The sequence below is a fragment of the Dendrobates tinctorius genome, unplaced genomic scaffold (assembly GCF_039654945.1).
Source record: "Dendrobates tinctorius isolate UK_male_01 unplaced genomic scaffold, ASM3965494v1 ptg000098l, whole genome shotgun sequence".
In the NCBI taxonomy this organism is placed as follows: domain Eukaryota; kingdom Metazoa; phylum Chordata; class Amphibia; order Anura; family Dendrobatidae; genus Dendrobates; species Dendrobates tinctorius.
This window is the reverse complement of record NW_027361766.1, coordinates 29,340,590-29,354,705: the sequence shown is the minus strand read 5'-3', so window position 1 is coordinate 29,354,705 and position 14,116 is coordinate 29,340,590. Positions and strand designations below refer to the sequence as shown.

Genomic DNA, 14,116 nt, shown 5'->3' with positions numbered 1-14,116 from the left:
ATACTTGCTGTATCGGAATTCCGATACCGACTTCCGATATTTTTTCAATATCGGAATTCGGCATCGGAATCGGAAGTTCAGTTGATTGACGGCCTGACGTCATCATGATGCGCGGTGTGTGCGCGTCATCATGATGCGCGGTGTGTGCGCATCATGATGCGCCGTCATTTCGGGCCTTCCGGGGGTCTCTGCCGGCCTGCCGGGGGGCTGTGCCGGCCTGCCGGGGGGCTGTGTGGACTGCCCGGGGTCTGTACCGGCCTGCCGGGGGGCTGTGCCGGCCTGCCGGTGGTCTGTGCACCCTGTGGGGGTCTGTACCGGCCTGCCGGGGGGCTGTGCCGGCCTGCCGGGGGGCTGTGCTGATGTCCGGGGGTCTGTGCAAGCATCGTCCGATGGGACTACAAGTCCCATCGGGCGATGCCTGCTACCATGACAGTGATTGACACATTAGCCAATGATGGGACAGTAGTAGTCCCATCATCCGGCTAATGTGTTAAATGTTAAAAAAAAAAAAAAAAAAAAAAAAAATACTACATACATACTACATGCTACATACATACTACATATATACTACATACATACTACATACATGCTACATACATACTACATGCATGCTACATACATACTACATATATACTACATACATACTACATACATACTGCATGCTACATACATACTACATACATACTACATACATACTACATATATACTACATGCATGCTACATACATACTACATGCTACATACATACCACATACATACTACATATATACTACATGCATGCTACATACATACTACATGCTACATACATACCACATATATACTACATACATACTACATATATACTGCATGCTACATACATACTACATATATACTACATGCATGCTACATACATACTACATGCTACATACATACCACATACATACTACATGCTACATACATACTACATATATACTACATGCATGCTACATACATACTACATGCTACATACATACCACATATATACTACATACATACTACATATATACTGCATGCTACATACATACTACATATATACTACATGCATGCTACATACATACTACATGCTACATACATACCACATACATACTACATACATACTACATGCTACATACATACTACATATATACTACATGCATGCTACATACATACTACATGCTACATACATACCACATATATACTACATACATACTACATATATACTGCATGCTACATACATACTACATATATACTACATGCATGCTACATACATACTACATGCTACATACATACCACATACATACTACATACATACTACATGCTACATACATACTACATGCTACATACATACTACATATATACTACATTCATGCTACATACATACTACATATATACTACATGCATGCTACATACATACTACATGCTACATGCATGCTACATACATACTACATACATACTACATGCTACATACATACCACATATATACTACATACATACAATACATTCATACAATACATACATAGACATACAGTACATATAACATAGAGTAACATACTTACCAATACTTGTCACATTGTTCCCCGAAGCCATTGTCGTCTACGGAATAAATATTAACATAACAAACCACAAAAATACTCACCCACGATCCGAAGCAGTCCACGAGTGTGTCCCACGACGATCTTGGGTAGAGAACTGCAGCATCAGATGATGCTGCCGTTCTCTACGGGCTGCAGGAATCCAATGACGGAAGGTAGGTATCCTTCCGCACTGTATTCCTCCGCCACTTAAAAAAAAAAAGTCCCTAGTCTCACTTTATGCCATTGCTGTGTGGGAAATTCCCACACAGCAATGGCATAAAGTGAGACTAGGGACTTTTTTTTTTTAAGTGGCGGAGGAATACAGTGCGGAAGGATACCTACCTTCCGTCATTGGATTCCTGCAGCCCGTAGAGAACGGCAGCATCATCTGATGCTGCAGTTCTCTACCCAAGATCGTCGTGGGACACACTCGTGGACTGCTTCGGATCGTGGGTGAGTATTTTTGTGGTTTGTTATGTTAATATTTATTCCGTAGACGACAATGGCTTCGGGGAACAATGTGACAAGTATTGGTAAGTATGTTACTCTATGTTATATGTACTGTATGTCTATGTATGTATTGTATGAATGTATTGTATGTATGTAGTATATATGTGGTATGTATGTAGCATGTAGTATGTATGTAGTATGTATGTAGCATGCATGTAGCATGTAGTATGTATGTAGCATGCATGTAGTATATATGTAGTATGTATGTAGCATGAATGTAGTATATATGTAGTATGTATGTAGCATGTAGTATGTATGTAGCATGTAGTATGTATGTAGTATGTATGTAGTATGTATGTGGTATGTATGTAGCATGTAGTATGTATGTAGCATGCATGTAGTATATATGTAGTATGTATGTAGCATGCAGTATATATGTAGTATGTATGTAGTATATATGTGGTATGTATGTAGCATGTAGTATGTATGTAGCATGCATGTAGTATATATGTAGTATGTATGTGGTATGTATGTAGCATGTAGTATGTATGTAGCATGCATGTAGTATATATGTAGTATGTATGTAGTATGTATGTGGTATGTATGTAGCATGCAGTATGTATGTAGCATGCATGTAGTATATATGTAGTATGTATGTAGCATGTATGTAGTATGTAGTATGAATGTAGCATGTATGTAGTATGCACGTTGTATGTATGTAGCATGTAATTTTTTTTTTTTTTTTTTACATTTAACACATTAGCCGGATGATGGGACTACTACTGTCCCATCATTGGCTAATGTGTCAATCACTGTCATGGTAGCAGGCATCGCCCGATGGGACTTGTAGTCCCATCGGACGATGCCTGCACAGACCCCCGGAGCCTGCACAGCCCCCCGGCAGGCCGGCACAGCCCCCCGGCAGGCCGGCACAGCCCCCCGGAGCCGGCACAGCCCCCCGGCAGGCCGGCACAGCCCCCCGGAGCCTGCACAGACCACCGGCAGGCCGGCACAGACCACCGGAGCATGCACAGACCCCCTGGCAGGCCGGCACAGCCCCCCGAAAGGCCCGTACAGACCCCAGAGAGGCTGTACAAGGGCAGGAAAGGGTTTTTCTTATTCCGATACCGGAAGTCCCATAGACTTGAATGGGACTTCCGGTATCGGAATCGGCGATACCGATACTTTTTTTAAAGATCGGCCGATACCATCCGATACGATACTTTGAAGTATCGGACGGTATCGCTCAACTCTACTTACAACAGGTTAAGGATTTTGCTAACCTGTCACATGTGGTCATGTTTTTTTTGGGAGGTACAAGTAAATAAGATAAAAAAATCCTAAATGTTTTTACTAATTTAATTGCTGATCTAAATAAAGGACTAATATATTTAAAGTACATTTTTTAATCACAAGGGGTAACCAAATATACAAATTATTTTATGTGATACGTATTTTTTTTTTTTTTAAAGGCCTGTCAATTTATGCATACAAAACTTTATTCATTTTTTTTATTTTTAACCCCAGATAGTATGTTTCTAGGACAGGTGTTATCGCTACAAGATTGCTCTTTGCATTGTACAGTGCTATGACAACCGGGTCCTTACTTAAGATACTGACCTTGTGGTTGCATGGACAGAACCCTGTACAGTGGGGGAAATAAGTATTTGATCCCTTGCTGAATTTGTAAGATTGCCCACTGACAAAGACATGAACAGTCTATAATTTTAAGGGTAGTTTAATTTTAACATTGAGAGATAGAATATCAAAAATACATTTCAGAAAATCAAATTGTATAAATTATATAAATGTATTTGCATTTTGCAGTGAGAAATAAGTATTTGATCCCCTAACAACCTTTAAGAGTTCTGGCTCCTACAGACCAGTTAGATGCTCCTAATCAACTTGTTACCTGCATTAAAGGCACTTGTCTTACATAGTCATATTTATAAAAGACTCCTGTCAACAGGCTTAATTAATCAGTCAGACTCTAACCTCTACAACATGGGCAAGACCAAAGAGCTTTCTAAGGATGTCAGGGACAAGATCATAGATCTGCACAAAGCTGAAATGGGCTATAAAATCATAATTAAGACGCTGGGTGAGAAGGAGACAACTGTTGGTGCAATAGTAAGAAAATGGAAGAAATACAAAATGACTGTCAATCGACATCGATCTGGGGCACCCTGCAAAACCTCACCTCGTGGGGTATCCTTGATCATGAGGAAGGTGAGAGATCAGCCTAAAACTACACAGGGGGAACTTGTTAATGATCTCAAGGCAGCTGGGACCACAGTCACCAAGAAAACCATTGGAAACACATTATTCCGTAAAGGTTTAATATCCTGCAGTGCCCGCAAGGTCCCCCTGCTCAAGAAGATACATGTGCAGACCCGTCTGAAGTTTGCCAATGAACACCTGGCTGATTCTGTGAGTGATTGGGAGAAGGTGCTGTGGTCAGATGAGACAAAAATTGAGCTCTTTGGCATTAATTCAACTCGCCGTGTTTGGAGGAAGAGAAATGCTGCCTATGACCCATAGAACACCAACCCCACTGTCAAGCATGGTGGTGGAAACATTATGTTTTAGGGGTGTTTCTCTGCTAAGGGTACAGGACTACTTCACCACATCAATGGGAGAATGGATGGAGCTATGTACCATAAAATCCTGAGTGACAACCTCTTTCCCTCCGCAAGGACATTAAAAATAGGACATGGCTCGGTCTTCCATCAAGACAATGACCCAAAACATACAGCCATACAATTCTGACCACTGTCCCTTTATGAGGTAATAACTCTGGAACGCTTCCATGGATCCTGGTGATTCTGACATTGTTTTCTCGTGACATATTGTACTTCATGATAGTGGTAAAATTTCATTCATAAAACTTGCGTTTATTTGTGAAAAAAATGGAAATTTGGTGAACATTTTGAAAATTTCGCAATTTTCCAACTTTGAATTTTTATGCCCTTAAAGCACAGAGATACGGCACACAAAAAACTTAATAAGTACCATTTCCCACATGTTTACTTTACATCAGCACAATTTTGGAACCCAAATTTTTTTTCTTAGGAAGTTATAAGGGTTAAAAGTTGACCAGCGATTTCTCATTTTTGCAACACCATTTTATTTTTACGGACCACATCACATTTGAAGCCACTTTAAGGGGTCTATATGATAGAAAAGAAAATACCCAAAAGTGACACCATTCTAAAAACTGCACCCCTTAAGGTGCTCAAAACCACATTCAAGAAGTTTATTAACACTTCAGGTGCATCACAGGAATTATTTGAATATTTAAAAAAAATGAACATTTAACTTTTTTTCACGAAAAAAATACTTCAGGTTCAATTTTTTTATTTTACCAAGGGTAACAGGAGAAGTTGGAATGCAAAAGTTATTGTGCAATTTGTCCTGAGTATGCTGATACCTGATATGTGGGGGGCAACCACTGTTTCGGCGCATGGCAGAGCTCAGAAGGGAAGGAGCGCCGTTTGACTTTTTCAATGCAAAATTGGCTAGAATTCAGATCGGACGCCATGTCACGTTTGGAGAGCCCCTGATGTAGCTAAACAGTGGAAACCCCCCACAAGTGACCCTGTTTTGGAAACTAGACCACCCCAAGGAACTTATCTAGATATGTGGTGAGAACTTTGAACCAACAAGGGCTTCACAGAAGTTTATAATGTACAATTAAAAAATCATATTTTTTTCCACAAAAATGATCTTTTCACCCCCAATTTTTATTTTCCCAAGGGTAACAGGACCCTAAAAATTATTGTGCAATTTGTCCTGAGTATGATGATACCCCATATGTGGGTCTAAACGACTATTTGGGCACATGGCAGAGCTCAGAAGGGAAGCAGCGCCATTTGACTTTTTTGGCTGGAATTGAGATCGGACACGATGTCGCGATTGAAAAACCCCTGATGTACCAAAACAGTGGAAACCCCCCACAAATGACACCATTTTGGAAACTAGACCCCCCCAAGGAACTTATCTAGATTTGTGGTGAGAACTTTGAACCCCCAAGGGCTTCACAGAAGTTTATAACGTACAGCCGTACAATTAAAAAATCATATTTTTTCCACAAAAATGATCTTTTCTCCCTCAATTCTCAATTTTCCAAGGGTAACAGGACCCTAAAAGTTATTGTGCAATTTGTCCTGAGTACGCTGATACCCCAAATGTGGGGGTAAACCACTACTTGGGCGCATGGCAGAGCTCGGAAGGGAAGCAGCGCCATTTGACATTTTTGGCTTGAATTGAGATTGGACACCATGTCCCGTTTGGAAAGCCCCTGATGTACCAAAACAGTGAAACCCCCCCACAAATTACACCATTTTAGAAACTAGACCCCCCAAAGAACTTATCTAGATGTGTGGTGAGCACTTTGAACCCCCCCCCAGTGCTTCACAGAAGTTTATAACGCCCGGGCGTGAAAATAAAAAAATCGTATTTTTTCCACAAACATGATCTTTTAGTCACCAATTTTTTTATTTTCCCAAGGGTACCAGGAGAAATTGGACCCCAAAAGTTGTTGTCCAATTTGTCCTGAGTACGCTGATACCCCATACGTGGGAGAAAACTACTGCATGGGCACACGTCGGGGCTCGGAAGGGAAGTAGTGACGTTTTGGAATGCAGATTTTGATGGAATGCTCTGCGGGTGTCATGTGCGTTTGGAGAGCCCCTGATGTATCTAAACTATTGAAACTCCCCACAAGTGACCCCATTTTGGAAACTAGACCCCCCACGGAACTTATCTAGATGTGTGGTGAGCACTTTGAACCCCCAAATGCTTCACAGAAGTTTATAACGCCCGGGCGTGAAAATAAAAAAAACATTTTTTTCCACAAAAATAATATTTTTGCCCCCAATTTTTTATTTTCCTAAGGGTAACTGGAGAAATTGGACCCCAAAAGTTGTTTTGCAATTTGTCCTGAGTACGCTGATACCCTATATGTGGGGGTAAAACACTGTTTGGGCGCATGGCAGAGCTTGGAAGGGAAGGAGCACCATTTGACTTTTTCAACGCAGAATTGGCTGGAATTGAGATCAAACGCCATGTTGCATTTGGAGAGCACCTGATGTGCCCAAACAGTGGAAACCCCCCAATTCTAACTCCAACCCTAACCCCAACACACCCCTAACCCTAATCTCAGCCCTAGCTGTTGTGAGTTCATTTTCCCCTTCACCGTCGATGTCTGATGAACTCCCTCTTCTGGTGAAGGAAGGTAGTGAGGCTGATTACCAAACACCTGATCTGGTAGATGATGACTGGGTAACAGGAAATTCTGACTGGATATAAGGCAGCCTACGCCCTTCTGAGTCGCTGGTGATTTCTCTGCTGGATTCTTGGAGACCAGTCTGATTCCTGCTTCCCAAAGATAAGTTTTTGCTCTGCTATTGAACTTATTAGTTTTGTTTTGTTTACCTTGTTTTTTGGAGTTCAGCCATCCCCGGTCGGGGGTGTGCTGAGTTCCATTTTTGTCTCTGATCAGTTTGTCTCTTTGCTCTGTCTTCAGATTTTACCTGAGTGATGATATAGTCTTTTTGAAGTCCTAGCGACTTCAGGGCCTGTTTTTCCTATCAGACGGTTGGGACATTTTTTGGTAGGGTTTTTTACGGATTGCAGACAGCAGCTTTTCTATACTGTCCTTTTTAGTTAGCTTGGGCCCCATTGCTTGCTCAACCTATCTTTCTATCTGTGTTAGTGTTTTCATCTTGCTTCACCGTCATTAAATGTTGGGGGCTGCCTATTGCTTTGGGGTCTGCTCTGTGGCAGTTTAGATTTCCCCTTTCTTTCTTTAGGCCTATTTAGTTCTCCGGCTGTGATCGAGGGGTCTAGGGCATCGTAGGAACCCCCCACGGCTACTGTTAGTTGTTGTGGATAGGATCAGGGGTCTGCAATCTGATAGCTACCAACCTCTCCGGTTTTCTGGACTTAGCTTGTATTTTTGTTTTTTCCTGCTTCGGTGATTCATACATAACACCTAGCCCTAACCCTAGCCCTAGCCCTAACCCTAACCCTAATGGGAAAATGGAAATAAATACATTTATTTTATTTTATTATTTTTCCCTAACTAAGCGGGTGATAACGGGGGGTTTGATTTACTATTTATGGCGGTTTTTATGTTTGCCAGCTGTCACATGCTAAAAGACGCTTTTTATTGTAAAAATAGTTTTTGCATCACCATATATTGAGAGCTATAATTTTTCCATATTTTGACCCACTGAGTCATGTGAGGTCTTATTTTTTGCGGGACGAGTTGACGCTTTTATTGGTGTGTTCGGGCACGTGACATCTTTTGATCGCTTTTTATTCCGATTTTTGGGACGCAGAATGACCAAAAACCAGGGTTTCATGAATTTCTTTTGGAGGGTGCGTTTACACCGTTCCGCGTGCGCTAAAATTGATAAAGCCCTTTTATTCTACGGGTCAGTACGGTTACAGCGATACCTCATTTAGGTCATTTTTTATGTTTTGGCGCTTTTATGCAATGAAAACAATTTTATATAAAAAAATAATTATTTTTGCATCGCTTTATTCTGCGAGCTATAACTTTTTTATTTTTTCACTGATGATGCTGTATGGTGGCTCGTTTTTTGCGGGACAAGATGGCGTTTTCAGCGGTACCCTGCATATTTATATGAGTCTTTTTGATCGCGCGTTATTGCACTTTTTGCTCCTCGATATGATAATAAATCATTATTTTTTGCTTTGTTTTTTATTTTTATTTTTTAAGGGGTTCACTAAAGGGGTTAACTAATGGGACAGTTTTATAGGGTGGGTCGTTACGGACGGCGATATGGATGCGGTCATTACGTGGCGATACCAAATATGTGTACTTTTACTGTTTTTTTTTTTCCAAAAAATGAATTTATTTGGGAATATTTTTTTTTTTAAATTTATTTAGCGATTTTTTTTTAAATTAATTTTACACTTTTTTTTCTTTTTTTTTAACTTTATTACATTGTCCCAGGTGGGATATTACTGTCCTGTGACAGATCGCTGATCTGTCACATCACAGATCACTGTGACAGATCAGCGATCTGTCACCGGCACTGCACAAGGCTACCTCTTTGCCTGCGCTTTGCAGGCATGAGGAAGCCAGCTCCCTGCAGGCCCCCGAAGGTCCCCGTTGCCATCTTGGATTCGGGGACCTGCAGGGATGGAGCCCCCCGCAGCAGCGCTGCACATTGCGCTGCTGTGGGGGCTCAGGAAGCATAGAGGGAGCCCCCTCCCTGCCAATGCTTCCCTTTAACCCCCCGGTACAGCGCGATCATGTTTGATAGCGGTGTGCAAGGGGTTAACGTGTCGGGGGCGGTCCGTGACCGCCCCTGACACATTGTGTCGGGTGTCAGCTGTGATAATCAGCTGACACCCGGCCGCTGATCGCTGTGACGTGCTTTCCCGTCACTGTGAATTAAGTCCCAGGGCACATGGACGGGATAGTACGTCACATGACAGAAAGGGGTTAATCCCATAGAAAACTCATGGAGGGAGTTGAAGCTCCGAGTTGCCAAGCAACAGCCTCAAAATCTTAATGATTTAGAGATGATCTGCAAAGAGGAGTGGACCAAAATTCCTCCTAACATGTGTGCAAATCTCATCATCAACTGCAAAAACCGTTTGACTGCTGTGCTTGCCAACAAGGGTTTTGCCACCGTATTAAGTCTTGTTTGCCAGAGGGATAAAATACTTGTTTCTCAATGCAAAATGCAAATAAATTTATATAATTTATACAATGTGATTTTTTTTATTTTATTTTTGATATTCTCTCTCTCAATGTTAAAATTAACCTACTCTTAAAATTATAGACTGTTCATGTCTTTGTCAGTGGGCAAACTTACAAAATCAGCAAGGGATCAAATACTTATTTCCCCCACTGTATGCTGCACATAATGTATAGTAACAACATATTAAGTATGTGCAGTATGTGCCTAATGTTTCAAATGTGTTATTGGTGTATGCACAGAAAGTCATGTTACTTAACATGTACAGTTGCAATTAAAAGTATTCACTGACATTACAAATTAGATTTATTGACAAAATGTACAAATGTTGTGCTGTTTGCAAGAAACCAAAGAAAAATTTAATCTGCTCAACACAAATGAAATAAGAATTTTTTTTTCTTATTCCACTTTTAATGACTACTACAGATTTGGATTTAACCCCTACATGATTTGCGCATATTAAGAACTTAACATAGATGCCTTTGGCTGTTATGTTGTGCTGCTCTCATGATGCATATTCAGACACTATCTACTGAACCATCTTGGCATCCAGTTCATTTATATTTTTACATTTGCATACTGCAACCAACTTCTTCAAATCAAATTTCATATGATGGACAAAACATCCCAGGATTTCTTCAGAAAATAAGTCTTAGTAGACTTTGAAAGGTCCAATGCTGCCAAAGCTTCAGATTCCTTTCAGATGGCATGATATTTTCTCTTAGGATTTGATTACTTGATTAAATTCATCTTTCCCTCCACACACACATTGTATGCTTACACACGTGATCAAAATTGTTGGTATCCCTCATTTAATGACAGAAAAACCCACAATGGTTACAGAAATAGCTTGAATTGGACAAAAGTAATAATAAATAAAAAATCTATGAAAATGAACAAATGAAAGTCAGACATTGCTTTTCAACCATGCTTCCACAGAATTTAAAAAAAAAATAAATCTCATGAAATAGGCCTAGACAGAAATGAGGGTACCCCTGAAAATAATGTGACAAAAGGGACATGATAAATCAAGGTGTGTCCACTAATTAGCATCACAGGTGTCTACAATCTTGGAATCAGTGACTGGGCCTGTATTTAGGGCTACAGATACTCACTGTGCTATTTGGTGACATGGTGTGCATCACACTCAATATTGACCAGAGGAAGCGAAGGAAAGAGTTGTCTCAGGAGATTAGAAAGAAAATTATAGACAAACATGTTAAATGTAAAAGTTATAAGACCATCTCCAAGCAGCTTGATGAGTTGCACATATTATTCAGAAATTTAAGATCCATGGGACTGTAGCCAAGCTCCCTGGATGTGGCCGCAGGAGGAAAATTGATGAGAAATCAAAGAGACGGATAATACAAATGGTGGACTTCATGGGAGACGACTAAGGAGGACACCATTGTTGAAAAAAATCATAAAAAAGACAAACTGGAATTTGCCAAACTACATGTTGACAAGCCACAAAGCTTCTGGGACAATGACTAATGGACAGATGAGAAAAAAAAATGGAACTTTATGGCAAGGCACATCAGTTCTGTGTTCACAGATGGAAAAATGAAGCATATCAAGAAAAGAACACTGTCCCTACTGTGAAACATGGAGGAGGCTCTGTTATGTTCTGGGGCTGCTTTACTGCATCTGGCATGGGGTGTCTAGAATCTGTGCAGGGTACAATGAAATCTCAGGACTATCAAGAGATTCTAGAGAGAAATGTGCTGTCCAATGTCAGAAAGTTTGGTCTCAGTCGTAGGTCATGGGTCTTGCAACAGGATAATGACCCAAAACACACAGCTAAAAACACCGAAGAATGGCTAAGAGGAAAACATTGGACTATTCTGAAGTGGCCTTCTATGAGCCTTGACCTAAACCCTATTGAGCATCTTTGGAAAGAGCTGAAACATGCCATCTGAAAAAGGCAACCTTCAAACATGAGACAACTGGAACTGTAACAGTTTGAACTTGAGGAGTGGGCCAAAATACCTGTCGAGAGGTGCTGAAGTCTCAGTGACAGTTACAGGAATTGTCTGATTGCAGTGATTGCCTCAAAAGGTTGTGTAACAAAATTTTAAGTTAAGGGTACCGTCATTTCTGACCAGGCCTATTTCATAAGTTTTATTTATTTTTTTAAAATTCTGTGGAAGCATGGTTGAAAAGCAATCTCAGACTTCATTTTCATAGATTTTTTATTTATTATTACTTTTGTCAGATTCAATTTATTTCTGTAACCAGTGTGCGTTTTCGGTCATTAAACGAGGGGTACCAACAATTTTTACACTTTAAGACATCCCATTGATCCATAGGCTAAGTAAGTTTTCATATTGTTTCACTGCTCCATATTACAATATTCCAAAACCCTGTGACTTATTTATAAGGGTTTAGGTAGGGGTGAGTGAATAAATTTGAATGGAATTGAATTCTACTCACACTGGACTGGAGATTTCAGGTTTGATTAGGACCATAAGGGTTATGTGCATGGGTACACCAAGTCCTGGTACACATGACACTTGGCGTGTGTTTGCACAGTATCCTCTTGGGCCTCTTCAAATGCATAAGTCCAAGCCGAGAGGGGAATTCAACACGAGCGGTGGTTATTTATCTAAAAAAGCGATGAGAACTGGATAGGTGAGTGTGATGAGCAGATTGGCTGGAGAGGTGAGCGGTGAGGATAAGGATTTTGTTATTTTGTACATACTACATTTATAATGCTCTGGGGTTTGTGAAGACCCCACAGCATAATATGAGACATTACATTCATGGAGAATAACTTTTTGAAACAAATTTCCAGGGAAAACAAGCACAAAGAGGTGAATTTGAATTTTGTCTGATCCACTCATATCTAATTTTGAAAATATTGGATCTGACTTTTCTTTGAGGTGAGTTGAAGTGTACATTTTGGAGTTCGAGCATGGAGACCTTCAGCATTTAGTATGTGCTTTACTGTGCAAATAGAGACCTCGGTTCCTGCTGCCATCAACTTTTGATAAAGGTCTTTTGCAATCACTTCAGGGATTTTGACCACTTACCTCTTCAAGAATAGGTTCCTGTTTCTGCGGCGTCAAGATGACGTACCCTTTAACTTTGAACTTCTGGACTATGTTTTCAACTGTATCTGAACATTGAAAAATGCTTGTATATTTTTGTATCTTTTTCTTTTTTTGTGCAAGGCAGTAATCTCTTCTCTGAATGTTAGACCACTCTCTTGCCTCAACCATATTTCTATCATGCAATCAAACATCACAGTGAACAAGTCCAGGTATTTGATGAACCTTATTTTATTCCAAGCACACATGATGCAATTAACGAAGCCACTGATCAATTGCTTCCAGTGTACTTGAGTCGGCCATATGTATTAACAGGACTATTGAGGGTATTCTGATGCTGCAGACTGAGTCGCAATGTGCTTTGTCATACATTGTTTTCGGCCATATTCGCCTAGTTGAGGCTGGCAGCAAGATGTTCAGCAGTCCACTATGTCTTGCGGCCCATCTTGAAAAAACTTATGCAGCCGAAAATTATTTAAGACAAAGCACACGGTGACTCTGTCTGCATCATTTCTGTCAATGAACAGTTCAGTGCATATGTCTGAATCCCGTTTTGTGGGAAGTTCTGAAGTAGGCTTCAACAGAGTCATTGAAGTTAAGGTAAAACACTACATAAACATAAATAGTTGCTGCTATGAAGGGTTTTATTCAAAGTATTGAATATTCTAAGGCTGAAGTAATTGCTTAATGTGGCATTTTGTATTGTATTTGGAGAAACCAATTATTATATCAGTTGTGTTGAGCTATTTTAATTGCTCTTGTTTGGTTTACTGCAAGCAGCAGAAACTTTGTACATTTTGCATATAAACCTAATTTGTCAGTATATGTACTACACTAATAAACATTAAAATTGCAACACCAAGAACGAAAAGCAATGGGATTACGAAAATCACAGGATCGATAAACATGTTAATTATATACAAATGATGGAAAAAATGGAAACAACATTGTCAAAGTGGTCTCCAGACCAATCTTTGGTTATCATTGTGTCCTCTAAGACTAAAGCAGGATCCATCACTGAAGGGGATAGACCTCCATACCAGCTTCCATTACCATCTTGCTCTTCTTGATAACATTTGAGAGCAGAGAAAAAACTTTGAAGAGGGAATGCCATGCTGTGCCTACTTCAGGGATTTTAGTGTGTAGTGGCATAATGTACAGTAGCCAGATCCCTCTAATCTTCATTTCAGGCACATTAATAGCTCGGTGTTACTTTGATTTCAGTAATGAAACTAATGGTAGGGCAATTTCTCGAAAGTATCTCAGAAGCCATTTTTCATTACAACAGCATAGGATGCATGTTGCTC

General features: G+C 40.2%; 1 protein-coding gene across 1 annotated transcript in view; it reads right to left on the bottom strand.

Annotated features, from left to right (window-relative positions):
- The window catches only part of LOC141099139 (sushi, von Willebrand factor type A, EGF and pentraxin domain-containing protein 1-like), a 233,144-nt gene that overhangs the window by 43,018 nt on the left and 176,010 nt on the right, over nt 1–14,116 (bottom strand). The window lies entirely within an intron of this gene.